Source organism: Mauremys mutica, chromosome 6 (assembly GCF_020497125.1).
Source record: "Mauremys mutica isolate MM-2020 ecotype Southern chromosome 6, ASM2049712v1, whole genome shotgun sequence".
NCBI classification, from domain to species: domain Eukaryota; kingdom Metazoa; phylum Chordata; order Testudines; family Geoemydidae; genus Mauremys; species Mauremys mutica.
Window position 1 is genome coordinate 56,937,401 of NC_059077.1, and position 21,714 is coordinate 56,959,114.

At 41.0% G+C, this 21,714-nt stretch overlaps 1 protein-coding gene across 10 annotated transcripts in view; it reads right to left on the reverse strand.

Annotated features, from left to right (window-relative positions):
* Positions 1-21,714, reverse strand: part of KIAA0825 (KIAA0825 ortholog) — a 429,759-nt gene that overhangs the window by 65,560 nt on the left and 342,485 nt on the right. For 2 of the 10 annotated variants that reach the window (XR_006580635.1, XR_006580636.1), the window contains exon 21: positions 21,068-21,146. The exons of the other annotated variants lie outside the window; for them this stretch is intronic. The gene's annotated coding sequence lies outside the window, so the exon portion shown is untranslated. The remainder of the gene's footprint in view (positions 1-21,067; positions 21,147-21,714) is intronic. 10 annotated transcript variants of the gene reach the window in all.

A 21,714-nucleotide genomic window follows, 5' to 3' on the forward strand; every position in this document is an offset into this window, starting at 1 on the left:
TTAGGAAATGTCAGAATTAAGGTTGCCTGTTCAACCTTTATTTGATCTCATTAAGATACAGTCTTTAATGATACGATCACATTTTTTTCCACAGGAATCTGCCTCAATCAGTGCACAGAATGAATGGTGTCAGTTAATGAGCTGCTATTCAGTATTTCATTTTCTTCTTCTTGTTCAATGTGTGGTCCCATGCCTTATTTATTGATCACTATTTAAAGCCTGCTCTGTAGACAGAATTATTTGTTGCCTCATGGCCTTTCCTATAGTGCTCATCACTATAGTATCGAAGTGCTTCACAAATATTAATGAATTTATTTGCAAACACCGCTGTGAAATGACTCACAGAATCATAGCAGTGTAAAGCTGGAAAGGACCGCAAAGATGTAATTTAGCCCATCCCCCTGCACTGAGGCAGGAATAACTAAATCTAGACCATCCCTGACACATGTTTGTGTAACCTGTTCTGAAAAAGCTCCAATGATGAGGATTCCACAACCTCACTAGGTCACCTGTTCTAGTGCTTAACTATCCTTATAGACAAAGTTTTTCCTAAGATCAACTTAAATCTATCTTGCTGCAAACTAAGTCAATTACTTTTTATCCTTCATGCATGGACATGGAGAACAATTGATCACCATCCCCTTTGTAACAACCTTTTACATATTTGAAGACTGCTATCATGTCTCTCTCCCTCCCACTGCCTCTTTTCCCCAAGCCCTCTCTTCTCATAAACATGCCCTGTTCTTTAAACCTTTCCTCATAAGTCATGTTTTCTAAAACTCTTTATCATTTTTTGTTGCTCTCCTCTGGATTCCCTCATAGACTCAGAGACTTTAAGGTCAGAAGGGACCATTATGATCATCTAGTCTGACCTCCTGCACAATGCAGGCCACAGAATCCCACCCATCCACTTCTATAACAAACCCCTAGCCTATGTCTGAGTTATCGAAGTCCCCAAATTGCGGTTTGAAGACCTCAAGCTGCAGAGAATCCCCCAGAAAGTGACCTGCGCCCCATGCTGCAGAGGAAGGCGAAAAACCTCCAGGGCCTCTGCCAATCTGCCCTGGAGGAAAATTCCTTCACGACCCCAAATATGGCGATCAGTTAAACCCTGAGCATGTGGGCAAGACTCACCAGCCAGCACCCAGGAAAGAATTCTCTGTAGTAACTCAGATCCCAACCCATCTAACATCCCATCACAGACCACTGGGCATACTTACCTGCTGATAATCAAAGATCAATTGCCAAATTAATTTCCAAAATTAGGCTATCCCATCATACCATCCCCTCCATAAATTTATCAAGCTTAGTCTTAAAGCCAGATATGTCTCCAATTTCTTTCTTAAAGTGTGGTGCCCAAAACTGGACACAGTTCTCCAGCTGAAGTCCAGATGAGTAACTGAGAGAGAAGATATTAAGGTCAACAGTGTCCACTAATTTCAGGTGTCCAATTTAAGACATCAAGGACCTGATTTTTTAGAGAATGTAGCATTAAATAGCACTTTACTTGTTCAAAGAACAGCTCCCATTGACTTGAGCTGTAGATTTGAGCGCTCAATATTTCTGCAAATCAGACCCCTGGGTCTGAAGTCAGGCACCCAGAAAATGAGGAACACACAATTAGTGACCACCTGTGAAATGTTTGGTTTAAGTAATTCAATTAGCATCACGTAAGAATTCTGTGGCAGAGGCACAGATAGAATCCAGTTCTTCAGGGAGCATTCAACTGCCTTAACTATAAGACCACCCTTTCCCTTCCTGCTGTCCTCTGTCTCATTCACTACACACCTTCCAGCTTCTGCAACAAGTAAGGGAAAGGTGCTACAGGCAACAGCCTCCTTCACTATACAACTCTGATTCACCACCCAAAGCAACTCCATTATGTGCACTGAATGAAGGGGGGGGGGGAAAGTACTTGTTCATGTAATTGAAGACTGTATCATACAGCTGTAACACATCCTGGTCCAGTCCCCTTCTCTGGACAATCATCAGTCTGGGCTCCATGTGCTTGTAAGCCCCTCCCCTACACCAAATCCAAGTCTGATCTCACTCCTTCTGTGAATCCTGGGTTTGATAAGTGTCCTTAGCATAGGCAGCCCTTCCTCCCTTCTCTCTCCTAAGCCTGCTCTTCTTGCACATTATAGTGGCCTGGCCCCTTTGTTCAGAGACACACCACCTTTCTAAAAAAAGTCTCTATATCTTTTTTGCCCATGTGCTTCAGCTAGGGGAATTGCAGGCTCCAGCCTCCAACCCTCCCTCAACAGAGTTGTACAGTCATTCAAAGTCAGTGGCCTACCGTAGAAAATCCATTGTTCCTATGGGGGAGAGTCATTCAATGTTGATGGCTATCTCATTGTTAGCCCTCTGAGATGTTCCACATCACAGCAGGACAGTGGTTAGCACAGACTCACCTTGTCAAAATGAAGCTGGTTCTCAACATAATCTGGATGTCTTAATCCAAGATATAGAGTGCAATACCTCCATCTTGGATCAGTTGGTTTAAACCTCATTGGGTGGAATGGGTGGAACAACTGAGATAAGTGTGAGAAAGAGTTAAGCTATTGTATGGAATCAGGTAGCTGAAAAAAATAGCAACCTCTACCCAAACCACAGGCACATGTCACCATGCAAAATAAAGGCACATGTGGGCAGAAGAGTTTCCTTAGGTATAGTTTTGTGAACGTTTGTGTGTCTGAGAAAGAGAGGCAGCAAGACCAGAAAAGCAGAGATAGCATGGCCTTGAGAAAAGTTTAAGATATTTTAGGCTGAATGCTGTCTAGAAAGGGGCTTGGAGCTGTGGACAAAGAAACTGGCTCCTGCTGTTTGAGTCCTGCTATGTTCAGGGAAACAGGACTTAGTGCATTCTTTGTAAATAAAACAGGACTGCATCAAAGAAACACCTGACTGCACCCTATGTTTTTCCTACTAATGGGAACAATTCACAGGATCCCAAATGAAGGGGAAAAAACAAACTATTGTGCATAGATCATCTTCTTTTTATTAAACAGGTGCAGTGGAATTTCAGTCACTGCTAATCATAATTAAATATCCCATTTTCCCATTCCCATTTTATAAAGACATATTAGCAATTAAATTGATTTTGAAATGAATTAGTTTCTCTTTCACAATTTTTAAAATTTTACTTCTAAAGAAAAAGAGTAAATAGATTCATTCTGGAAATGTAAAAGACCTAGACTGATCTTTTGTTTACACTTTTGACCTAGAGACTGATTCTTCTCTTGTCAACTTTAATTTCATTTGATATCCTTGTAATTCCCTTGAACTCAGTGGAGTTACTCTTGATTTGTTAAGTTAAATGAGTACTACGTCCCTAAACTGTCCAAATAACAAGTCTACATGATAATATTTGTATATGCCACTTAATAAGGAAAGTTAGTTTGTTGATCATGGCAAGTTGAGTAAACTGAACATGACTTGCCCCTATATCTATACAGTTGAAGAGGTGCTAGAGGAGGAAATTCATAATTGTCAGCAAGTGAAATTCAATAGCCTAAATTTTCAAAAGTGACTGCTGAATTTAGATGCTCAAATTGTAGCAACTTCAAGGGGCTTGATTGTTAGAGGAAAATAGCTCAGCTCTTTCTGAAAACCAAGTGTCTTGGAAGTGTCTGAAGTTGGACACCTAAAAACAGAGACAATCAAAATCCTTAATTATATTTGAAAATTCTGGCCAACGTGACATGAATTTCATCACAACCTGTAAGGACAGTGTGCAACAGATGATGGGAGAGAAATCCACCATTGCACTAGTATAACATAATTGTCTTAGCTAATGCAACTAACATCAGATGTTTAAGAACACAGGAGTTGCTATATTAGATCAGATATCTGGACTGTCTAATTCTGGTACCTTGCCTTCAGCAGTGGCCACATACTTGCTTCATAGGAAGACGGCAAATAAAAATTCAAACAACCATTAATGCAACTAGGGTACAATTTTCAAAAGCACCTAAGTAAAATACAGCATGCAATTCTGGTGTCCCATGTTTAAGAAAGATTAAATCAAACTGGAACAGGTGCAGAGAAGGGCTGATAGGATGATCCGAGGAATGGAAAACCTACCTTATGAGAGGAGACTCAAAGAGCTTGGCTTTTTTAGCCTAACCAAAAGAAAGCTGAGGGGAGATATGATTGCTCTCTATAAATACATCAGATGGATGAATACCAGGGAGGGAGAGGAATTATTTAAGTTAAGCACCAGTGTGGATACAAGAACAAATGCATATAAACAAAAAATTTATCAACAAGTTTAGGCTCAAAATTAGGCAAAGGTTTCTAACCATCAGAGGAGTGAAGTTCTGGAACAGCTTTCCAAGGGAAGCATTGGGGGGAGGGGGAACCTAACTGGTTTCAGGACTGAGCTTGATAAATTTATGGAGGGGAATGGTATGATGGGACTGCCTATGGTGGCATGTGGCCCATCAGCGACTGCCAGTAGCAAAAATCCCCAACGGCCAGAGATGGGACTTTAGATGGAGAGGGCTCTGAGTTACTACAGTGAATTCTTTCCCAGATGTCTGCCTGGTGGGTCTTGCCTACATGCTCAGGTTCTAGCTGGCTGACATATTTGGGGTCAGGAAGGAATTTCCCCCATGTCAGATTGGCAGAGACCGTGGAAGGTTTTCAGGATGTCCTCAGGAAGGTTTTCACCTTCCTCTGCAGCATGGGGCATGAGTCACTTGCAGGTTTAAACTAGTGTAAATGGTGAATTCTCTGTAACTTGAAGTCTTTAAACCATGACTGAAGGACTTCAGTAACTCAGCCAGAGGTTAGGGGTCTATTTCAGGAGTGGATGGGTGAGGTCCTGTGGTCTGAAATGTGTAGGAGGTCAGACTAGATGATCACAATGGTCCCTTCTGACCTTAAAGTTTATAAATGCCTATTATGGCTCTACTCTTGCAAAAAGTGCCATGGAACCTTTAATGAGAATAAGTGTTCAGGGGAACTTTGTTTTTGTACCTGGACTTCCAGCAGTGCAATACACCCTAACACAATATTGGGGCACTACTATGGTGCTGACTACCTGTTAATACATTTTGTTATAGGTGAGAGGGCACTGCCAGCAGGGTGCTTTCTGTGAGGGTGCTTGACTGTGGAGCATTCTTCCCTTGCTGATCAAACAAAGCCTGGGTTTGTTAACCTTCTAGTTTTGCTGCAAAGCTCACCTTCCTCTTATTTCACCTTTCTTTTAGCATTCAAGGAAGGAATGAGATGAGAGTAAGATGGGTTATTTATTAGCATCAGGTAATTACATTTTGGGGTTGAACTGTGTTATGCTTGTGGAGGCACTGGGAAATGATTATCTCATTTTAATGTTTTGATTTTTAAAAAATTACTGTCACTGTGAACTTTAAGTTTCGTAACATGCTCCCAGAATTTGGGTCAGTTGCTTCTAGAATTTAAAACTAAAAAATCTAAAAAATAAAGGAAAACCGAACTACCAATATTGCTTCCTGCAATACACATGGTGATGTTTTCAAAGAAGTAAGGAATCCTTGAGAAATAATATGTAACCTCAGAATTCAGGCTATATCATAATTTTTCAGAGTGGGATTTTCAAAGGACACTAGTGGGCACCTGAGTTCCTTAAGCTCCTTTGAAAATTCCAGGTAACACTATTACTGATCTGTGTATGTGTAATATTGTGTGTGTGTGTACGTGGACACAGACACACACACAATAAAACACATTAATCTTTAAAATAACATTAGGTTTAGGCAAACACTTAAATCAGCATTTGCACGATGTGAAATGGTACCCTTAGTTTTCTCAGTAGTTGTTCTGAACAAGGGTTCAGCTATTAAGAGAGGAGTTAATGACAATTCTCTTTTAAAGAATAAAACTGCCTTCGTTAATTATTAGACTGAAGATTTTGTAATTCAACAACATAGGCCCACTAATAATTCAGCCTAGAAGAAATTTGCATGTTTTAAATTGGAGACATTTTAAAACACCATAGTTAAATCCTGATTCAAAGAAAAGTTCTTTTTTGGATTAATTTCAGCTTCTATCAGGTGGCATTATTTTTCCAATAGTCTCTTACTCTACACTTCGCATTTGAAACAGCTTATGTCCAACCTATAATTATTTTCTTCTAATTAGAGTAATTCATGGTTAATTATTCAAAATGATTCCCCTTCAAAATCAAACCCATTTCTTGCCATGACACTTTTTAAATGTAAGATACAAATAAAATATTCTCAGAGTGCAAATCTTTGTAACAAGAGAATGCACATTTTCCTTTCTTTAAAAGCATTAAAATCTTTCTATAGCAATAAAGGTTCTGGTAAAATCTACATTGTAGGCCAAATTCTCTGCTGGTGAAAAATGGTGCAAGAGAGAGTTTGGCCCCATGTTTAGCCAGAGTTTAGCCAGAAAAGGTAAGCTGAACAGATGCCTTTGTTTATGAAAATAGGTGATATAGAATACATTAAAACAGAGAGACAGTAACATAACATAGAATTAGAGACAGCCCACGTTTTAACCTGACTAGACCAAGCTGAGTGAGATATGCAGCCTGAAGTAAGCAGGTCCAATTCCATGTAAGTGTCTGGGCCAAATCCAGAAATGATGTAAACAGTGTGTAAATTAGTCAGAAAGCCACTGCAATTGTCAAGATAGTGTAATTTGCACTGATGCAGTGTGTGTACATAATGGCAAAGGATGTGTAAATTAATATAATTTACAAATAATTATCTAGAGAGTTCAACCAGGTCCTATCCATCTTACTTTGTTATAGGGCATTATCTCAGCTCCTGGGGCTAAATTTAAACTTCGTAAGTGTATACAATACTCCCAGGCTTCCAAAGAGTCACACTCACTTTTGCCAGGAGCTGAATTTGGATCTTGAAACAGTGCATATTGCACATTTTTACCCACTCACTGAATGCCAAATTAGTGCAAATTACTATCTTGCCTCTTATACTCAAGTAACTTACACCACCAGGGCTGAATTCAACCCAAATAGTGAAAAAAGAACAACAGTATAAATTAAGTGAGCAGTTTAACCTGTAAAAATACATTGTATTTTCTGCTACGTAATTTTTGACTGTTTACTGACAAACTTAGGGTATTATATGACAGCAGGTCACACTACTGAGGTATTCCTCAATATTGGGTCTGTATGCCTTTTAATATAAATATAACCTGTTTTATGTTTCATTTCACCTCTGCCTTATACACTGTATGTTAGATTAGAGACAAAAAAAACAGAGCTTCAGATCTCAGTTATATGTATGAAAATCCAGAATAAAATGTAACATGAGTGGAAATCTAGAGTTACTTCATTAGCATCAACGGAAAACACAGAGTAAAATCTGCAGTGTAGTACAGTTTTCTAAATCGATTCCTATTTTTTATTTTTCTTCTAAAAGTTCAACGCCATGTAACACCTGATAGTATTAAGTGACCTGCCTTGTTAGCTCCATCCTTTGGACACTGAAATTAGAGGTGGCCTCAAGCAGCTATGTTTAGATTTTGTCAGCTTCAAATCAATGTGGTCTATCTTTTATAGCATTGCCAACCCAAAATGTTCAAAAATATGAGTAATGCTCACCAAAAATCATGAGATTGGCTTTAAAGTCATGAGATTATGTAAAAATAATATACTTGGTGTTCTTTTTATTTGCTTTCTGCTTTTTTAGCCTTTAAGATGCACTGGTGTCACATTTTGAAGCTTTCTCCACAGCCAGGAGGGCTAGAAACTTATTTTTTCTTTACTAATAAAGGTTGAAATCATCACGTATCCACTTGACTCCAGGAGCTGGGGCTTTAAGGAAAGCAATAATTATGATGAGACTCATGACAAAATTATAAGAGTTAGCAACACTGTTGCAATGAGAAAACAAATATCACACAGAGGAGCTTGCAGCAAACCATAGCACAGCATTGTCAAAATTAATGTAGGAGTATGCAGAAAAATAGACAATATCACTGTCAAAATTTAGGATCATGTAGTTAGCCAGCCCCAGCATTGCCAAAGTTCATATAGGATGATACAATAAATCAGGATAATAAAATAGTCCTCAGCATTGCCAAGATCTGTGATATACCAAGAAGCACAGTCAAGATCTTTACACAACAAGTTGAAGAAAAGCTATTTCATAATGTTTTTGCTATGACAGACTGTTTTTCTTGTGTGCTGTTACGTGTGTGCTTGTGTGCTGTTACCTCTACTTTCTGAGCACACATAACATTTACTAAGGGCCTGTCTACACTTGAAATGCTACAGTGGCACAGCTGCGCCGCTCTAGCACTTCAGTGAAGACACTACCTACATTGCCTCCCGTCGGTATAGGTAATCCATTTCTCGGAGAGGCAGTAACAAGAACCTGATCTACACTAGAAAATTAGTCGGTTTAACTATGTTGGTCGAGCTGTGAAAAATCAACACCCCTGAGCAGTGTTGTTAAGCTGATCCAAGTCCCATGTAGATAGCTACGTCGATGGAAGAACCGTTCCATTGACGTACATACTGCCTATCAGGAGTTAGATTACCTACACCAACGGGATAACCCCTCCCGTGGAGGCAGGTAGTGTCAGTGGCGCAGCTGTGCCCCTGTAGCATTTTAGGCGTAAACATGCCCTAGGTTGATGGAAGAATTCTTCCATCAACCTAGCGCTGTCTGCACTGGGGGTTACACTGTATTTTTCATACCCTGAGTGATGTAATTAAGCTGACTTAATTTTCTAGTGTAGACCAGGCCTAAGTCACATACAGGAGGAGCACGCTGGAAACCAGAATCTAGCATTAGTAAAGATGCCGGTGTAACACCAACAGACCCTGGTCGTCAGCGGGTGGGATTGAACCTGGGACTTCTGTGCATGAACCTCTACCGCATGAGTTAAAAGCCAACTGGCTGCTAGCTAAGGCTGTAGAACAGACTCATTTTATCTCTCTCTTTCAGTGGTCTTGGTGCCACTGGACAAGACAGAACACCACACCCAGAAGGTGTGTGGGTTACTTGCTTGCTTTGTCATTGTTGGAGCAAGTTTCCTACATATTCAGATGGCAGAAATACACATTATAGCATCCAGGAAACCAGCCACGTTATAGCAACACTGTTTGAAACAGATTTTCTTCAACTTGATGTTGTAAAGATCTGGAGTGTGCTTATTGCCCCATTCCAGAAGCTGTGTAATTCAAATAACAGCAGAGGAAACAATAGCTTTTCAGCAGCTAGCATGGGAGCACTAGCAGGAGTAATATTTTAAGCTTCCACACAATTGTAGAAGCACACATATAAGCCAAAGTTTATATGCACAAATCCTAACTTAGAAGCATACCTCCACAAGTGATGCACAGAAATTTATGCCTTTAGAAATCTGGCCCTAACTGTAAATTCTACAAAATGCCAATAAATCTTATAGTTGCTTAATTTTATTGGAAGCTTTATAATACTTAGCCTATGTCACCAAGACAGACATGGTTTAAAACTTTGTAAAATTCTCTCATCTAATTATCTTCTACCTATCCCTGTGAACTGCAAAGCCCCACTGCCTTCCTCAGGCTATTATCTGAATTATAAGAGGATCAGGGAACAGAAACAACGCTGTATGACCTTTCACAACCAAACAGCAAAACTAGAATTTCAAATATCAGCAATGGAATGCTAACATAAATAGGGTTGCCAAATTTCCAGTTTCTTAAACCTGGAAACTACAGCACCCCTTCCCCCCCACCACCCGCTTGCTCGCTCCTTCTCCCTCCAGGACTCACCTGCCACCTGCAGAGCTGGGCTGAGAGCTAAAGCAGAGCCTGCCTACAAGATGCAGGTAGGAGTTGGCCCTGACTGAGAAGGGGCTGGCAAGGGTTAATGACCTGGCACTCTCAGTCCCCACACCCTGGACTAGGTTGGCGGTGGCATTTGCAGGCAGTGATCACAGGGGAGTGAGGGGTTTGGGGGGGAGGGGGGAAATGGAAGAGAGGTGTTGTCAGTCTGTCTGTCTGATTGAACGGGGCCAGGCTGTGGAAATGCCCTTCCCTCCCCGCACTGTGTGCGCGAGATGGAGGCCAGGCTCTGCAATGAGCCGCATTCCCTAGGCTTTAAGGGTGCTGCTCCCCCATCCTCATGTGCTAGGCCAGGCTGAGTCCCCATCTGAGTGGCAGAAGTGAAGTGGGAGATGGTGCTGCAATGTCACCTCTACCCCGGGGAGAAGCAGCCGCCCTGCATTGGATCCCTGGCTCAGGTTGTGGCTCAGATGCCCTTAAAATGTGTCTCATAGCCCCAGGAGTGGCTTCCTGCAAAGATGAGGTGTTTCTGAGGAGGGCGGGGGATGTGTCTGTCTGTTACAGCTCCATTTTGTTCTTACAGCTGTCCCCTTACTCCATTTTGTTCTTGTTTTCCTCCTGTGGCCGCCCCTCCCTGGCTGTTAAGTTGTTTACCAGGGTCTCTGCCCTTCTCAAAGGGAGGGCCCCTTAAGTTGTCTAACCAGAGCCATTGCCCTTCTCAAAGGAATGGCCACTTATGCTAAGTGGGACCACTGCCCTGTTCAAAGGGTTAGTCCTGTTATCACCTTGTTAAAACCTGGGCTTGGTGTAGGGTGGCCACTGTCCAGAGCTGCAAGACCTATTGTGTTTTTAAGATCCTGGGCATGAGTCATACCTCTGGGCTCAGGGCTAGTCCAAACATGCCTCTGTGGCTACCTGCAGTTTTTCCCTGCCTGCTCTCCTCCCTGTGAGAAGGGGAACCAGTCAGAGTTACTGGTGGGAAGCTGCCAGGGTTTGCCTTTAAAAACTGACATTTTTTGAACAGACTTCAGAAAGGTTCTTGCATTGCTGCCTGGTCTGATCAACCAGGGGTTCTGGGGGTCCTTTCTCCGCTCTCGTTTTATTTTTGAGCATACCCCCGTTTTTGAAAACCCCCCATGAAGAACGAATTGCTGCCTGAGAGATCTCCTGATTATCAAGACTGTACCGAGCCTTCTGATGTGCTTGCTGTTTCTGCCTCTGCTGCTGCCTTGGGGGATGGTAAGAATCCCTCTGTGAAACTTTCTATACTTTTATTTTATTATTTTAGCTGCTGGCTCTGTCTCCCCAGCACACAGACTCAAGCTAAACCTTGGTCTGTGTTCTAAAACCTCTCTTTCCCCCCCCCCATCCTGGCTGCTGGCTCTGTCTCCCCAGCACACAGACTCAAGCTAAACCTTGGTCTGTGTTTTAAAACCTCTCTCTTAAACCCCGTGGCACTCTGCCACTGAAAATAAGTTTGTGCTGCTGCTAAGTTCTGCTCCTGTGGGCTTTGCCTTGGACTGTTTTCAGCTGTATCCACTGCTGCAGTCACCCCCCCCCCTCTTTGGAGCTGTGTCCTGGACACGCACCACTCAGCCCTCTGGAACTATCCTTAGCATAAGGTGCACCCATTAAGTTAAGTTTAGCATTTTACTTTGTAAGTTAGGCTTAGAGAATTGTTGCATTGTGTTTTAATTTGTGTTTTAATTTGTGTAGTCTTGGTTAAGTTAGCTCATAGATAAGATTTTGCTGTGTTCTGTATAATTGTAATTGTCTGTCTTCCCACTGCAAACACACCCCCCCCCAGCTTCTGTGTCTTTCTACCTTGTTACACTCTCTCTGCTGCTTAAGCTTGCAGCCTGTTTGCTCTGTCTCACTAAGTTTAAATCTCTAGCATAGAGAAAGTAAAACCCCATTGGTTACTTTCTTCCTTTCTGATACCCCTCACATTCTACATTTATACCACTGTGACACATTTTTACCTGAAATTGTTTGTTATTTAACACATTTTATCCATAACTGTTAGTTGGTTATATGCTGCTGTGACACACCTTTTTACATAGAAATCGCTAGCTACCTGTTACATTTATACCTCAGTGTTAACTGATTACCCACTGTATTGTATCCTACTGTGTTGTACCCCACTATTGAAACCCCCTTACTGTTCACCAAAAAGAAACCCCTCCCCAATTGTCTACCTTAACAACCCCATACCCCTCACTATTGAATTTTCCCTGTTTTTGTATTTTCTTAATAAAGTTTATTTTGCACCCCACCCATGTGGTAATTGCTCCCCAAGATCCCATATACCTGCTGGCAGGGACAGTGTCTAGAGCTGTGGAGCAGAGAGGAGGACGATCCAAACACAATCCCATGGCGTAGATTGGCACCCACCTGCCTCACAGCCATGCTGCCCCCAGCTCTCTGCAAGTGCCTCGCTGCAGTCACACACGCTGCGGTGGGTGCTGACTGGGCTCCCCTGTTCTGGTGCCCCTGTGGGCAGTAACCAGACATTTGGTGTCTGGTCAGAACTTCTGACTGGACATTGTACCGGTCCCCTTATGACTGAAATTTCAGGTAAAAAACCAGACACCTGGCAACCCTACACACAAACTGTCTGCAGTTGCTCCATGGCATGAAACAATAAATAAATAAATACATAACTTGCAACACATTTGAGTAAATTCAAATAACGAGAAACATTGAGAAAATTATCTGCTCAAAGAATGTCCACCACACACACACACACACACACACACACTAATTTCACTGAGTATCGGTACATTTGCAGTGAGTTACTCATTTCTAAGGCTATGATTATGTCACGGAGGTCACAGAATCCGTGACTTCCATTGACCTCTGTGACATTTTCTGCCCCCAGGTTGGAGCTCCCAGCCAGTGTCTCCCTTAGCCCCCTGCAGCTCCCAATCCCCGTATTGGTGAGGGCACCCTGCAGCTCTCCGGCAGGGAATCCCCACAGCTGCCCAGCTGCGGCAGGCAACCAGCAGATCCTGTAGCTGCCCAACTACGACGGGCAGTGAGGGGGACCCCCAAAGCTCCCCTGCTGCACCTAGGAACCCCCCAAACCTGCCCAACTGGAGTGAGCAGCGGGGACTCCCTGCAGCTGTCCAGTTGTGGTGAGCCGCTGGAGGACCCTGCAGCTCCCAGTCCCGCAGGCAGCAGGACCCCGCAGCTGCCACTTTCCACAGCGGTGGGGGACCCAGGAGCCCCAGCAGCAGTGGGTGCTGAACCTGCCTCCCCATTTTGTCAGGCATATTTTTAGTGAAAGTCAGGGAGAGGTCCCAGGCTTCCATTAATTTTTTTTTATTGCCTGTGACGTGTCTATGACTTTTTCTAAAAATAGTCGTGACAAAAACTTTGCCTTACTCATCTCTACTTATTAATTCTTTCTTTCTTTTTTCCTTTCGATTGATTGTTTGGCTACCTCCACCTATACATAATATCTTGCCACTGAACACGTTGCATTGCTATGTGGACATATCCAGAATTCAGAAAAATGAAATTCTAATTTCAGAGGATATAGTTGAATTTCAGATAATCAGGGTTTGGTTAATCAGAATTTACCTCTATTAGACTTTGGTGGGGAAGCTTTTTGTAAATGGTTGGCTGTGCAATGAGGCCTCGCAGCATAATCTAATCTCTTCTAGTAGCTGGTTACACAGCTAAGCATCCTATACCACGAACACCTCACGTCTGGTTTCCACTGTTTTTGTTCTGGGGTTGGCAGCTGCACTGAGTGCATGTCTCCGTCAGTTATAGATGGAGCAGAGGTCTCTGTGTCCTTACCCATTAATGGCCTTGTAGATTTAGGCAAAAGCCTTGAATTGGCACTGGAAGTCAAATGGGAGTCAATGGAGGGTGCAAAATTCTGCAGTGATGCATCCTAAGTGGCTGTCCCACTAGGGAGATGGACTTCCACTTTTGAAGAAGCTGGAGTCTTTCCTGCTTCCCCCTTCTGTTTTAGTTAATGTAATTTACAGTTTACCAGTGTGGATGTGACAGAATACCTGGATCACTGTGGCTATGAAATACTTTTTTTTTTGCTTAATACAACACAGCTAATAAACCCAAGTTAGCATGTAGAAGATTCTGAGGGAAATAAAGAACTCCATATAAATAAGAACAAAATGGTCCTTCACTTCTCACTGGATAGTTCTTACCTTTGTTAAACTGTTAAAAATCCATGTGGTCATCGAAAGCATTAATTCAACTTCCTTACTCTTTCACATGTTAACATCAGTGGATAATGCTGTATACATTTTCTGCATACTTTATTATATTACTGAAAATAAGGTTTTTTCTAAGCTTGTTGGTTAACTCATTCTGATCTCAGTGAGCACCACTTAGTGAGCATGTTTTTGTTTTGTGTTAACAAATCTGTGTTCTGAATTACTTAATACTGATCATTTCATTTCTTCTGCTTTAATTAACCTGCATATTCCAGTCTATGATTCCATTTGGGGGCTGTGGGAGAGGAGGGAATCACCATCATTAATCAAATGTTTAGATTATGTTCTGAGATAATTGGACTTGCTCCTTTAAAAAGAAATTATTACATAACTAAAAAATCATTAGCAGTTTGTAAAACATATAAAAAGAGAATAAGTAATGTATTCTCTAATTTGAACCTTTAGGCTACCAATATATTTGATCATGAAAGCTGCCTGCACTTCAGAGCACAGTAGCTCGAATGTTTTGCTCTTTGTCTGGCTATACCAAAACAAGGACAAGAGACACTTGACATGGATTAATCATGCCGCAACTTTATTATTATTATATGTCTGGGACTACCTGGCAGATAAAAGTGTACAGTGCAGGTAACTCCATGTTCATTCAATATCTACACGGGGAGCTTCCCCCAGGCCCCCCCTTTTTCCATCCAGGTCCCCTAGACAACCTATTGCTGGGACCTTACTATCTCCCTCCTCCCCCCCAATCAGGGGCGGCTCCAGGCCCCAACACGCCAAGCACGTGCTTGGGGCGGCATGCCGCGGGGGGCGCTCTGCCGGTCGCTGGGAGGGTGGCAGGCAGGCAGCCTTCGGCGGCATGCCTACGGGAGGTCCACCGAAGCCGTGAGACCAGCGGATCCTGAGGTCCACCGGAGCCGCGGGACCGGCGACCGGCAGAGTGCCCCCCGCGGCATGCCGCCGTGCTTGGGGCGGCAAAATGTCTAGAGTCGCCCCTGCCCCCAATGAGGGTTAAGATGGGCTATAAAGAAGGGGGGTTGTCTCCCTGCTGGTCAGTCATAGGAGCCCCAAACCCCCTCCCCCCAGTTCTGCTCTTTTAACAAACACCTCCTTTTTAAATCCTTTACAAAGCCATTTATCTGGTCTCTGTATCCCTTCTATATGGAGTACCTGCACTGGACATCCGCCCCATATTTACATAATGAGTTGCAACATCACAGCCTAACTCCCTTCCTACTTATCATAACATAGCCCTCCCCCCCCCCCCACTGTGGAGAAGACCAAAGGAAAAAAAACCCGCTCCACCTAAGCCAATCTGGTGGGGAGGGAAAAATTCTTTCCCAATCCCGTAAAAAGGAGTGACTAGCATGATGCCCAGAGCAGGTCCTGACCAAACCTGGTATTTTGCCATCTCCAAAGGGAGGGATGGTGGGTGCTTCTCTGGGGAAAAGAGGCTTCTCCTGCCAGGCTTCCCCTTTTTCAACTCCACAGGCCTTTATGTCACTGGGGATGAGTCAGTGTCGCCACACTGACCCACTCCCTCTTTTGCAGCAGCCTCTGACCCTCTCTCCCTTCCCCCCACCCCTAATGCGCTATGCCCTCTCCCCCAGCAAGCCAGACAACGCTTCCTTCTCCCCTGCTTAAAGGTGCAGTCATTTATAAAAAAAATATATTGAACAGTTGTTCATTTCAAGCAGAAAATGCATATTTGATAGAATTCCTGTACTGTTCACCATTTTAACCCAGCAGTAACTGATTAGACAGTCAATATGTCTGCCTACATTTTCTCTATAAGTAACCCTTAATGTTTAGGTGGATCTATCGCCACCACTATTAAATAAAGTTTATATTTAAAGAAATAATTAAAGCACCAACAGACTAGATAGTAAATGACTTTTACTGATTTTTAATCATTAAGAAATATTCTGCTACTGTTGTTCTTGAGGTTTTGCACATACACATATTAGTGAAGAATCCGATTACCTACACAGTACTATGCTTTTCATAGTCCCAAATTCTGCAAATACATTACACTAAGGCCTGGTCTACACTGGGGGGGGGGGGGTCGATCTAAGGTATGCAACTTCAGCTACGCTATTCACGTAGCTGAAGTCGAAGTACCTTAGCTCGAATTACTTACCCGTCCTCACGGCGCGGGATCGACGTCCGCGGCTCCCCCATCGACTCCGCTACCGCCACTCGCTCCGGTGGAGTTCCGGAGTCGACGGGAGCGCGTTCGGGGTTCGATATATCGCGTCTAGATGAGACGCGATATATCGAACTCCGAGAAATCGATTGCTACCCGCCGATCCGGCGGGTAGTGAAGACGTACCCTTAGGGTACCCTTAGATTGTAATTCGAGCTAAGGTACTTCGACTTCAGCTACGCTATTCATGTAGCTGAAGTTGCGTACCTTAGATCGACCCCCCCCCCAGTGTAGACCAGGCCTAAGTGAAATGAAGAGTTATTACATTGCATAAATGCTACAAATGTAATCTCAATTTGGTATTGATTTACTCTCTTTGTACATGTATGTTACAGTATTTAGTATTTTGGTTTGGAGAAAAACGAAAGGAAGCAGGAAAGATCTACTCTCATACAATAGTAATATTAATGTAGACAACTGCTACATTCCCTAAAACCACTGAATCAATAAAGTGTATGTCTTAAGAAAAAGGAAATTGCTTAAATTGTCCTTTTATATTTACAATTATTTAATTACTTTACTTTGCCACAAATAAAGGTCATTAAAATCATCATGAAGCTGATTTAAATTTCCAAACTAACCTGCAAGTTGTACAATCTTTAACTATGTTCCATTTAACACATTTAATAGATGTAAAAGCTCACAAGTGATGATATAAAGGATAATTTACGCTTGCAATGCATTTTTGTCCAATTAATAGATTGCCTGTGTGTTGCATATTTTGCATGACAAAAGAGCAGAATATTAAACTGCCATTCATAATGAAAATGCACTTTGCAAATTAAAAGTGCCGAAACAGAAATTTTTCACCCTGTTTAGGAAATAAACAGTCCTTAACCAATTAAACTGCATTGTAATAATTCTATGATTTATTGCAAGTTGTTTAACTTTCAAAACTCGGCTAACCCATATTAAGGTCACAATCCATCATGTCTTGCTTGGAAAGCTAGCAAATAATGGCTGTTGTATTAGCTGCTTTTGATGATAGTATGAAAGAAGTATTAGCACTTGTCAACAAAACTGCTTACAACATAACATTAGCATGCATGGGCTGCTGTACCTATTTATTATTCTGGCAGCTTCACACATATTGTTACAAGCTTATAAAACATTTTGTCGGGTGGAAACCGAATGTACACTGTTTGGTTTTCTGATAGACTGGCAGCATAAATGTCTGGGCTGACTTAGTTTAGTTTAAGTGTAAATAGAGACACAAATTCTTCAACCTGTTCTCTTATTGATACTGAAAAGTGCTGAATTATTCAGCATCCAACTCTTCTGTTTGTGTCTATCACAGTTATCAATTACCCATCAGTCTTCTTGTCAAAACAGAATGGATTAATCTGGCTGAAAACAAGACAAATAAATGGATACTATAACAGGGGTGCAGGGTTGCCAAACTGTCAAAGGGAAATCCAGGCAATGACATTTGCCGTCAAAAGTGGGATATCTGGCTTAAGTGAACAAATTATTCCCCTTTACGAGCCAAGAATGCACTTAGCTTACCATAAGTAAATTAATCCGTCTACTTTGCCTACTAATGCATTATCAACTGTGATAATAGTCACTGAAAATTTTTTGTTGTATTGCTCAAATGCATTCATGCTCTAATGCTTTTTGTGTAAAAAGTGAATAAAATGTGTATACTTACATAATATTATTTTTTATTAATAAATTAAAAGATAAATAGTTGATGAATGAATGAACCCCATTTTAATACAGTCACTTGTGATAGGCTTGGGCAATTTTATAGATCTCAGCTGATGAGCTATCAAGTAACTCCTTGAACAGATGGCTAATGGAATCCACCCAACTTGTGTAAGGTCCAACCCTTGCTTTTTGCCTCTAACATTTAACTCAGAAATCTCACTTGGCAACCTCTTTCAGACCATCCATTACAGTTCAAAAAGTTCACATAGTCATGCCATTTCATTTGGCCTCTTGAGATAAGAAGCTAGTAATCTGACTCTTAATTTGACATAGATATCAGTGGCACTGATTGAGTCATGTCTTGGGTTCCTATCAGAAATTTTTTACAAGAATTTTATCAGAGATTACTCTATTCTAGACCTGTTTTAAGTAATCAACATTCATGCTTATGGCCCTGAGATCATGACAGGGTCAAAAGCCAACAGACCTTGCAAACCAACAGTTTGGCTTTAGTCAAAAGTTTTCTCTTGTTACTATTATTATTCAGCAAAGTCAGGGCTATTGTACTGTATATATTTCACATATTTCATTGGAAACTCAGCTACTGAACTATTTACAGTCACACAGATTGCAGATAAACAGAATTTCTTAAAGTATCATGTTCTAGAGGTCAATATGCTACACAAAGACATTCCAAGTAAATATAAGTTTTCCTTATGTAATAAACAGAATCATCATGCTTTTCATCACTATTAAGCACAGATAAGTCTACCATTTTACACAGAAATTTTTAGTATATTTCACAAAAAGATGCGGAGTTAAAAAGCAATGAGTTATGGAAAGTCACCAAATTATGTAGATTATGCTACACCAACATACACAAGAGAATAGTGAGAGTACTGAAGAGTGAGATCACCCCATACTCACTCCACAGAGGCGGCTTCTGTTCTGGGGCTGGGCCTGGCTCCCCACTCTGGGCATTGTGACCTGGTGCACAGGGTTGCACCACCACTCAGGTTTGGTCTATCCACCCCTCGGTAGATGGGGAAAGAGGCGATGATGATCCAAACCTGAGTTGCAACCTCGTGTATCAGATTGTAACACATTTGGTTTGGGGGCCTAATCATATGTTTTTACAGCTGTTTCCAAGATTTCAGTGACCAAAGGGACAAAATCATAGCCCTAAGCACAAACAAAACACAGGCACCGGGATTTATTAACATGCATTTAACTGTCAACAATGGAGTCTACTAGTTTAAAAAGTTATTCAAACTGTATGATTCAGCTCTGCAAGATGTCTGATTAATTTTTCTACCTTTAACAACTCTGACACTGTCCTGTCAAGCTTGATAAAGACTGTGTATAAGCTGCCAAAACTTCCTGTTCTCTTTTCTTAAATATAATCAGTAAAAGCATCATAAAGACTTGGCCAAATCCATGATGTAACTCTGTTGTCTGTTTCTAAGTACAGTAGTGTAGGGATGGTCCCCAGAAATATTTCAAATTTAGTTCCTATGAAAGAGACCTCACCAAGCTGGTTTTCAAATAACTGGCTGTCTTAGCAAAAGCCTATTTATAGAGTTACTTGCTTCCTTGAATAAAAAAAACTGTCCTGTAGAATAGGGACTAACAGGAGCCACAGCTATTACAGAAGTTACCAAATTACCAAGTGGAAGAAGTGGGGACTTTCATATCAAAGATTTTAAAACCTAATGTCACCCACCAAAAATTATAGTGGAAGTACATCCACAATGAAAGCACTTCCTCCTCCACTTTTTGATGTGTCTGTGCATTCACTCTTTTGAGTTAATAAAGGATTCTTTGAATTTATTCCAAGATCAGAGTATTTGTTTGTTTAGCAGTTATTAGCTTTGATCACTACATTTATCTGAATGAACTCTTGAAATGCTACCCATTTTTCCTTTCCCTTTCCATATTCAGTCATGGAAGAAAAAGCAAATGTTTTGCTATTTCCCTTCCCCCCTCCGTCTCTTTGGGAAGCTGCAAATAAAAATTCTAGCATCATCAATCTGTCAAATTAGCAATCAAGATTTTCTTTTATTTTTAGTCTCCTGTTCCAATAACACTTGGGCACACCTTTTTTATTATAATTCTGTCTTGGCTTTAGTAAGATGTTTTCCAAAGCTAAACACTTCCCAACCTTCATTTACTTCTTTCCAAAGCAAATTTCTGATGTAGATATGATGACTAGCCTGCTATTTTAGTACTTGATCAAAACAAAGAATCCTGTCTCCGGAAAGCTATCCAGAACTGTGCATTACATAGGAAAACAGTAGGATCTGCTTTGATTTTTAAGCTGTGGTTCAGAACCATGAGAATAATAATCTGCAATCAAACCTAGCTAATTTAGTATCTTTACACTAGTATAGTCCAACCTAAGAGTGTCAGACTTTCTAACCAGCTATCACAAATTCATATTATTTTGATATTTTAGTCATCATGTGCAAAGATATTGAGCAGTCTTTGCATGGTTTACCATAATGTTGCAAAGTAATCTTTGAAAGACAAATCAAAATAGAAAATTGAGGCAAGCACCAAGTTCTATGCTGATGTGGCTGTGACGGGTATACCACAAGAAATACATTTGAACTAATTTGATAAAAAATTGCCAAGCAATCTATTGTTTTATCTTTAATGACTACTAAGCCAATATGATGTCACAAATGCACCCATTATGTTACTGTATTCATTTTTAGACAAGTTATCTTTTTACTGCACCAAGTCCTCCAACACAACTATCTTAACAATATTTACACAACAAAGGTTGTTGTTAAATTTAACTAATCTTTGTCATATCCTTTCAGTTCCTGGACTGAAAGGTGTTACGGTATATAAGTATTAATATTATTATAAACCTACCAGCCTGAAAAAGTGTTGAATCTAGTCTCAACTTCCCAGAATAATTGGTGGCCTTTGGTATTAACCTTTATGTTTTTATATTGTGGAACCAGTCTCATTTAAAGGCTACCTACTGAGAAGAGTTAATGGATATACTAGTTAGATGTGTGAAAATATATATATAACTGCAAGGCTAGGAAATGTTTATGAAGTAGTTCTTATTGTATATGCTGTTACTTTCAAGTTAATAGTACAATTGCTCAGTTAAACATATATACTTCATATAAAAACATGGTTAATTTAACATTGAAATTGCACAATGAAGTATTAACAGTCATGAAATGCCAATGTTAAGGTTGAATAGGCACCCTTAATTCTAACAAAGTCACTTACTATTTAGCAGTTAACAGGTTTTTTTCTAGAGCTTTAGATAGGTTCACACAAGGGAATCTTTCTTCCTTATCTTGTAAATCTGCAAGAGAACATTCTTCCTCAGAGGTCTGTAACAGGCTCCAGTGTTGTGGAGTTACTATATTATGCTTCAACAAAGTTCTCCCCCTCTGTGGAGTTCCTTATGGTCAATAATGGCCAAACAGTAAGTTCTTACTATGTCTAAAGAAGCCCTTCATCAGGCCTTTTGTTTCTTCTAAGGACACCTTCTATGGAGCACTTGCTTCAGTCCCTACATACCTTTGAGCCCAAACTAGACCTTTTCACAGTTTATATGGTCTGCAGAATCTAAGGAAAGGCTCTGCATCTTTCAAAGTCTGCTAAACCTTCCTGAGATCCTTTGTACCTTACCAGCAATAAAAGCAAGACCATAATGAAGAAAAGCACACTGACAATCACATTTCACGCTGGAATAAGCCCTGAAAGTTTCATTCATTTAATTAGAATAAGTTTATGATTTAAACTTAAAATAAGTTTATACTTGCAAAAAATGAAATGAGTCACCAGTTTTGCCCTGAGACACACACAGTTTTTGAGAGAAAACGATGGATAAATACTTCTGTCTCTCTCCATCCAGCAAAAAACTATTT